Source organism: Leptonychotes weddellii, unplaced genomic scaffold, assembly GCF_054177405.1.
Source record: "Leptonychotes weddellii isolate Sample4059 unplaced genomic scaffold, ASM5417740v2 HiC_scaffold_7831, whole genome shotgun sequence".
Classification (NCBI taxonomy): domain Eukaryota; kingdom Metazoa; phylum Chordata; class Mammalia; order Carnivora; family Phocidae; genus Leptonychotes; species Leptonychotes weddellii.
The window spans coordinates 1-6,404 of record NW_028048624.1 but is presented as its reverse complement, the minus strand read 5'-3'; the positions used below and the strand labels follow the sequence as shown (position 1 = coordinate 6,404).

The 6,404-nt window shown below is 48.7% G+C and overlaps 1 long non-coding RNA gene across 1 annotated transcript; it reads right to left on the bottom strand.

Moving 5' to 3' along the window:
* Positions 1-1,211: 1,211 nt before the first annotated feature.
* On the bottom strand, positions 1,212-6,315 carry LOC145719863 (uncharacterized). Its single transcript, XR_014142649.1, has 2 exons — positions 4,821-6,315; positions 1,212-4,054 (listed from the first exon to the last, which is right to left on the bottom strand). It is a non-coding gene; the product is annotated as an uncharacterized LOC145719863 (long non-coding RNA).
* Positions 6,316-6,404: the final 89 nt, after the last annotated feature.

Genomic DNA, 6,404 nt, shown 5'->3' with positions numbered 1-6,404 from the left:
GTCTAACCCACCATGCCAATTTGAGTATTTAACCTAGCCCAGAAATAGATGTCACGGTCTCTCAGACCTGGGAACAGTGAGTGTTGGCACTGTTTCATTGTTGGGGAGAGGGCAAGGTCACCTTGTGTAGAGTACCTGTATCGTGTTATGTAGAGGCATAAAATTGTTTTTACTGTTTTAGATTCAAATACACATCAAAGCACGTATAGGATGCTAAGCGGCCAGAGGTGGCAGAACTGGCTGTTCTTACCTCCCAGCGCCAAACCCCCCCCCCCAAGACTCTGCCCTGTGCCCCTGGGGCTGGGAAGCTGCCAAGCACAATTCCCCTTTACCAGCTCGTTCCAGGACAGGTTCACCCATGGGGAACGTGAGAGCGAGACTGCAAGGCTAGAGGCAAAAAAGAAGGGACATGCTCTTTCCTGTTGCCAGAGAAACCACAACAATCATGGCTTCGCTCCGGCGGCCACAGCAGGTCGCAGGAGTAGTGTGGTCCTAGAACCAGCCTCACTGAGCCCCCTGAGATGGCAGCATCTCCTCTGCGGGGCCCCTCCTGCAAGCCTCTACCTTTTAACAGTCCCAACCTCTTCCCTTTGTTCCCCCGCCCTGGGAGCAATAACTGTGTCCGGCAGTCACTACATCTGTGACACCTCAGTGTCCCTCGGGGCCCTTTCCTCTTCTTACCACCTGTTAACTGCTGTGGTCTCTCTTCCACTGGACCCTGGCTGATACAAACACATACCTTGTTTCTACGTTTGTGTGTACACGATGTCTCCCCAACTGTAAGCACCCTATGGGAGGGGGCGATCTAATGCCTTCTGAGGGTCCCACACCCTGCCTGGTGCCTTCAGTGACCGATACTTAGCTTGCTGGTTACTTGTCTCACCTCACATTCATTCCTCATTCTCTACCATGCAGAGAAAATGGGCACCTAGCCACTTAATCTTCCAGGAAGACTTCTTTTCCCTTAAAAATGGTCTCATACTCTTCCCCTTCCCAACTCTCTGGTGGGTAGCCCATCTGTCCCCACCTGTTTTTCACCTCTCTCCTGGTCCTGAGGAGGAAGAAGGCCCAACACCCCCTCAGGCAGCTTCAGCAGCAGGAGAAATGAGGACTTTATAAGAGGCCCTGGCAGGAAAGGTACAGTGAAGTTCATCTCCTGAGAACAGTTTGAGAATCATCAGGAGTGATGGGAAACCAAGGTGAGTCAGAGGTTTGTTTCTTGTCTTTATTGACAAAAGAAGGTCACAGCATTTCAGACTTTATTCAAATACACAAACAGTAACAAACGGCCCCCACAAGTGACAGGCATGGTCCCTAACCTCTGGGTCAAAGGCCATGCTGGAGGGTGTGGGTGTCCTCTGGGCCTCCCCTCCCCCCCAGCATCTCTGTCCCTTCCTCCCCTACACCTCGCCGACACCCCTGAGGATCAGTTAAGACTGCAGAAACGAAGTCGCTCTAGAGGAGGTTGGGCCGTGCCTCACTGCCAAGGAGAAAGCAGGTTCTGAGGGAAAGACAGAAGCGCCCTATTGTGGCGTTTCCTAGAAGAGGCCAGGCTGCTTCGTGAGCTGGGCCTGCATGGCCCGTGGCCTCGGGCCTGAGCACAGAATGAAGAAGGAAGACCCTTCCCACCTGGCAGCACTGGGCAGCTGGAGAGAATGTGGGTCACTGGCCATGTGACACCCCCAAACCGATGGCAAGACCTCTCTCCGAAGTCATCAGCCAGACCCTCTCAGGGGGAGAAGGCTTTCAGGAAAAAATACTGACTCGGTTCATAAAGGGCTGGGGTGAGTACTTTTCCAGAAACCTTAGGAAACGAATCATCTTCAGATTCAGGAGCACTGAACTGGCACTGGGCTGCCATGAGGAAGGAATCCTCACGAAAGCCAGCCCTCTAGGAGAGCAGAAATGTCACCTCTGTTTGTTCCTCTGCTGAGTAAGGGGCTCAGCAGCCTTTCTACGGGATCCTCTGTGGGACTCTGAAAAGAGAAATGAGTAACCATGTGTTTCTGAGGGGCTCGCTCTCCTCTGCCCTCTGGTCCACCTTGCTTGACACTCCTTTGTGCAGGCTGGGGAGCACGGCCGTCACCAGGCATGCCCTGGGGAAGCGAATCTGATTGGGCTCCAGGCCCCAAATGAGGCTGCTTTCCCTCTTTTGAGTCAAATGTTACTTGTTTGAATTGGCCAAAGAGCACCTCTTCCAAAGTCCTCTGTCTTATTCTCGTCAGAGCAGCTTTTCCTTGACACTCTCAAATCTTTTTATTTTTTCTGAAAGATGATAGGATGATACCTGTGGCTTTTTTGAAAGGTGACTGCTTTTCCGTAGGGAGAAGTTCCTGTAACATTTTACAGCTGTAGAAATCGTGGGCACAGGCCAGAGTTCGGAGGTGCCGACGTCCACATGCACACTCACATATCAGCAGACACCCCTGCGCACACATTTCTATCCTGCTCTACACACAGGTAAGGTCAAAGCGAGAATCCTGAAGAAGAGTTACGCCATCTGCACATGGGCAGGTCACAAGCGCAAAAGACACTTAGCACAGCCTGCAAGTCATTTCCAAAAATTACAGCCCCAGACCCATGTAGGAAGCAGTTGAGCTGTGGAGCAGATAGACACTCCGCTGCGGAGGAAGCCAGGAGTGACTGGCACGAGGTGGCTGTACAGACGGAGGGTCCCATGGCACCTTCCCCTTCTCTGGGCCATCTGCCACACTAGGAAAGTCATCTAGGGAAAAATAAGGATTCTCGGGCCCTTTGCATTCGATGACTGCTCACCAAGACTCAAAAGCTCAGAGAGAAGATCCAGCTACAAACTCCGTGATCCCAGCCCAAAGGAGGGCTTTACTCCCCTCCTTGGTCAAACAAGTATTTGATTCTCCATGACATGGCACTCTGAAGAAGGAAGTGATGCTAAGGGGTGGCATCCTTGGACTGCCCAGCAAACACATACACTCTACTGGGGATGGTGTGGGGTCACTGACACACCTGTCAGGCAAGTTTGTTAAGGTTAGAAACCGAGAAGAGACACAAATAAATACTGAATGTTCAGTCAAGGCATTTCCAAGAGACAGTCACAAAAATAACACTTTTGGATACTACAACATAACACATTTGGCAACTTTCAAAGAAATGCTGTCCCCACCCCAAGCCATCAGAGGATCCCAAGTCCCTTTTATCTTCGGTCCAGTTTAAAAAGTCAGAGAAGATGGACCAACGGAGGGTGAGTGAAGGCTACAGACCAACTACCTGAAGCTCCCATCTGTCTGTGTGACAGAGTGCAGGATGCCACCTGCCCCAGACCTCCTCTTGGGGAGAATGTAAGCTACTGGAGGTAAATGAGGCAAGGATGAACATGGTAGCAGCTGAGTGCCCCAAACCCAGAGCGGCGATCCCCAACCCCCCCACACAACCAAGGACACCCCATCATCCCCTTCCTCAAAGACGTTTTGTTCACGGGAATGTGGAGGTACTCTAGCAACTCTATCCTTTATCCAAAACCTCAATTCAATTTGACAAACTGAAGCCACGATCCTTGGCATCTGCTGCATTAGTTTGGGGTGCAGAGGAGGGGAAAGATAGTGTTACAAAGCAGCTGCCAACGTCCAAAGTGGCACTCAGGTGAAAATATGGCACAGCTCAGGGACGATCCTCTTTCATTTGCTCCAGCTTCCCTGAAGTATGGGCATGTACAAGGAGCTAAGCCTTCCTTCTTCCCTTCTCCCAGATGTCCATAAGGGCTCCAACTGGGAACCCAGCCCAGCTGCGGTTATAAAGATTTGTCACAACACTGGCTAAGAAAACAAAAGCAGGTTTCTGAAAAGGTATTCTGCAGCCGGGAGCCGTATCTGTCTTCAGGTTCCTGTGGGTGGGGGCAGGGGTTCCTTTGGTTTTGACCAGAACACTTCTCCACTGGGGGGCCAGGCTCAGCTTTGCTTTGCAGTAGCTCGGTTACTGTACAGGAGCAAGATTTAACTTCACGAGGTGCTCTGCCAGGTTGCTCTCCTGTTGGTTAAGGATCTGGAATTTACATCCGAGATCCTCTCTCCTGAAGAATCTGCAAGTGAAAGATCGGGGAGAGGGCTGAGGCTTAGACTTTGCAGCAGACTTCCTTTTAGGCTGAGGCTGCTAAGCAGACTGCTGAGGGAAAAGGGACCCACGGCTGCTTTCCGCTGGACCCTCGTGAGCAGCACAACAATCCTTGTTAAACCAAGAGGCAAGGCAGGGCTGCAGCCCCGACCTCCCCTGAAGAACTTCAGTTGTAAAAGACTCTTGCTGAACACCGTGGGGCCCCAAGATTACGTGCTGTTGATGCTAAAGGAAATGGTTCAGACACACCATGTGCTGCTGACTTAGGAGTGCAGGTGTGAGCGTATGAGCCTGTGAGAGAACAGTGTATAGTTTTCCAGTTACATAAGGTGAGGAGGTCACAAAGGTAACCAAATACCTTTTCTCTTGAGGCAGGGGAAAAAAAAAAAAAGAGAACAGTTTCAAGGAATAAACACAAAATATTTTCCAATTTTGAGTTTCAGAATTCTCACGCTGTAGTAATTAGAGGCAATAAGATTTTTTCATTGATTTGACAGAGGGTATGTAAGTCTACCCTATTTCAGTACCCGTTTCCTAACTAAGAACCCTCAGTCTCTGCTCCATAAATCCTGATTCAAATTATAACAGTCAAAGACCAAAATGAAGGCAAAATGCAAAGCTTGCTTCAGAAGGAAAGGGAAGAAACCTCAAGCAACGAACGGTTCAGACAAAGCCCCTCGAGGGGCCGGAAACAAACGAGTCAGAGACAAAATTCTGGTGACGCAATTTCTTACCTTTGCCTTTTCACTGGGCTCTATGACAATGCCATTGGTAGAATTATTTAGTTCTCTGGAGACAACACAGAGGAATTCTGCCTGATCCTCATTTCCATAGTTATAGGAAGATCCAATGCTGATTAGCTGACAGAACAAGAATATGGTGAACATTCACCTTAAGGTACCAAAGTGCTACACAAATCCAACCCTCCTCCTGACTGAACTGTGTAGTTTTGCTTCTCATGGATGATGACTGTCCAGGACTATCAAGGCCCCGGGGGACATCTGGGTCTCAGTTACTCACCAGGGCATCCTCAACAAACTTTCTCCAGAGAAGGAAAGTATGGGCTCTGCCACTGTCTCCCCACCCAACCACTTGAAACAATCTCAAAGGCAGCAACCAGGATTAATATGATCATACTTCTTCTAGCAAACACCGAGGTGAATGAGAATGTTTCTGTGAATGAGAATGGACACTTGTTTCAGCCAAACACCTACACAGAGCTGGCTCATCTTTAGGCAGAAGTCCTAGACCGGCAACTGGTACTCAGAAGGCTCTGGAAAGCACTGAATCACTGAAGAGTTACCATAAGCCATATGCTGCTGGAACTTTTAACCTTTTTAGCGAATTGAATTCAGCATTCAATTCTAAATAGGAAATACACATGCACAGGGAAAAATGGAGCCAAAGAGTAAGTCATCCAGGCAAGCATGTAGGGCCTCAAGTCAGAAGAACATGACTGGGGGTGCCTGGGTGGCTCAGTCATTAAGCATCTGCCTTCGGCTCAGGTCATGATCCCAGGGTCCTGGGATTGAGCCCCGCATTGGGCTTCCCGCTCCGTGGGAAGCCTGTTCTCCCTCTCCCACTCCCCCTGCTTGTGTTCCCTCTCTCGCTGTGTCTCTGTCAAAAAAAAAAAAATAAAATATTTCAAAAAAAAAAAAAAGAAAGAAAAAGAAGAACATGACTGACTTGCTCTATGAATGGGCTTTGGGCCCCTCTACCTCCCTGTGCCTTAACTTCCTCATCCATATAACAGAGTTAGTATAAACATGCCTCACCTGCCCCCAGAACATTAACAAGATGAGAAAAAGATTCAAAATTATTCACTGGTTTCATAAAGAATACTTAAAAGCGCCCCTGGGTGGCTCAGTCGGTTAAGTGTCTGCCTTTGGCTCAGGTCATGATCCCAAAGTCCCTGGATTGAGTCCTGCATCGGGCTCCCTGCTCAGTGGGGAGTCCGCTTCTCTCTCTGCCCCTCACCCCACTCTTATGCTCAATCTCTCTCAAATTAAAAAAAAAAAAAAAAAATCTTAAAAAAAAATACTTAAAAATTTTTTTTATAGTATTCTTTGCTTAAGACTTATACTAGGGAGAGGTGTCTGGCTGGCTCAGTAGGAGAAGCATGTGACTCTTGATTTCAGGGTCATGAGTTCGAGCCCCATGTTGGGCATAGAGATTACTTAAAAATAAAATCTTTGAAAAAGAAAAAAGGACATATCAGGGGAAATACTTGTGTTCTTTTTTTTTTTTTTTAAAGATTTTATTTATTGGGCGCCTGGGTGGCTCAGTCGGTTAAGCAACTGCCTTCGGCTCAGGTCATG